The 2,073-nt window shown below is 36.7% G+C and overlaps 1 non-coding gene across 1 annotated transcript; it reads right to left on the bottom strand.

Annotated features, from left to right (window-relative positions):
- Positions 1-415: 415 nt before the first annotated feature.
- LOC132540012 (U6 spliceosomal RNA) lies at positions 416-522 on the bottom strand. The gene has a single exon (XR_009551297.1). It is a non-coding gene; the product is annotated as a U6 spliceosomal RNA (small nuclear RNA).
- Between the last annotated feature and the right edge of the window lie 1,551 nt (positions 523-2,073).

Here is a 2,073-nt window from a genome sequence, read left to right as displayed (position 1 = left end):
GCTACTACTCTTTTAAGTCTATTCATATAATATATCTGATGACTTAGATTTTCTACACTTTGTAACTTATTTATAATTGATTTATAATGCTAACTAAAGTTTTTATTTAAATGTCAACACAGGAAAGTAAAAAATTAAAAGAATGTGCTCAAGATGAAATCCAAATAAAGAAAGATAGAAAAGAGATCATAAGAATAATCAAAAGAGAAAATACAAGTAAAGGGAAAATTTCAGTCAGTGAATATAGAAAGAGTATGAACAGATTTCAGTTTATTCTCATTTCTCATGGAGATATGGAAGAGATTCCCAAATCCTTAGCTAGACTAGGGCTAAAGAAGTTGACTCTATGAGAACAAAAGAAGCTTACCATCATGGTACTATGCATTCCAAATTTCAACAACTGCTTTTCTTTTTTTTTAATATGGAATGCTTCACCAATTTGTGTGTCATCCTTGTGCGGGGGCCATGCTAATCTTCTCTGTATCATTCCAGTTTTAGTATATGTGCTGCCGAAGTGAGCACAATAACTGCCTTCTTTTCCTAGTAAGAGTATTATTTGTGTTCACAGCCTCAATTATTGCACCCTAAAGGGCTATGATCAACAAGCTGGCATCCTTGGCTCCATTATTGTAACTGGCTTCTATATTCAGAGGTGTTTTCCTCCCAATTTTCTTTTCCCTTTTGGCAATTTATCAGGTAGTTTCTTTTCCAGTTCACACAGATAAATACTCAGTGTGGTGAGCACTTGATGTCTAATACATTATACATAAACTTAAAATGTTACCTTGTCAATTGTGTTGGCAAACTACCAGACTAAACTATGGCCAGCAATTTTTATTGCCTTATCATAATCACAATACCTGCATTCCTTCTTTTTTTTCTCATCAGTCTTAAAGGTCAATAAAAAAAAAGTAAGACCACCCACTAATTAAAAATAAAGATTATTGGGAGTCTGGCGGTAGCACAGCAGGAAGCACAAGGACCTGAGTAAGGATCTGGGTTCTAGCCCCCAGCTCCCCACCTGCAGGGGATCGCTTCACTGGCAGTGAAGCAGGTCTGCACCTGTCTCTTCTTATCTCCCCCTCTGTCTTCCCCTTCTCTCTCCATTTCTGTCTGCCCTATCCAACAATGACGACATCAATAACAACAACAGTAGCTACAACAAGAAAACAAGGGCAACAAAAAGGAATAAATAAATAAATAAATATTTAAAAAAAAAGAAAGATCCTGCTCATGATACCACATTGTATTTATTCTCCCTTGGCTCTTAGCAGAGACAGTTTTTTGAACTTTTATTATTTTTGATAATCTTGACAATTTTGAGAGCTTGTTTGGAAGTTCTAGCAGGGGAGTGCAGATACTGGTATACCCTTGACCGAAGACCTGTCTGTCTCTATTCCGGGAAGGCCGTCCTCTTCGACTGAGAGCACAGCTTTGGGAGGGATGCACATGGAGCAGTGAGGGAGGAAGGGGACACCTGCCTAGCCAGCTAGATCAGCCAAATCAACCCTGGCAATCAATGGGGTGACAGATGTCACAGTCAGATCACCCTCACATCCAATAATCTTAACAATTTTGAGAAGCATTATTATAAGTTATTTTATAAAATGTCCCACAGTTGGAGTTTGTATGTTATTTTTCTTATGATTATAGAATGGTTATGCATTTGGGAAAGAAGTGCCACTGGAAGGATGACACACTCTCCTTGTCACATCATAAAAATGGTACATATGTTCAATAAAACTTATTGCTGGTGGTGTTAAATGCTTTTCACCTAAGAAACTTCTTTCTCTTGTTTAAAGTATTTTTGTTTCTGCTAGTTTTAAAAGCACCATATTAAATTTTAGCATCTCATGGACCATTGAACAAATCCATGTAATAATTTATAAAATAACCCATTGCTGAAAGCTTTCTCTCAGCCATTAGAAGAGATAACCATGAGCATCTCATATGTTCTACATTAGCCACCCTCCCTACCACAGAATAGCATAACTGTCTTCTTTATTGCTTATTGCTCTTTGAGTAGGATGTTTCCTCTTTCTTTCTTCAAACCCTCAATTGTTATGAAAATAA

This window comes from Erinaceus europaeus, chromosome 8, assembly GCF_950295315.1.
Source record: "Erinaceus europaeus chromosome 8, mEriEur2.1, whole genome shotgun sequence".
In the NCBI taxonomy this organism is placed as follows: Eukaryota; Metazoa; Chordata; class Mammalia; order Eulipotyphla; family Erinaceidae; genus Erinaceus; species Erinaceus europaeus.
This window is presented reverse-complemented; position numbering and strand designations above follow the sequence as displayed.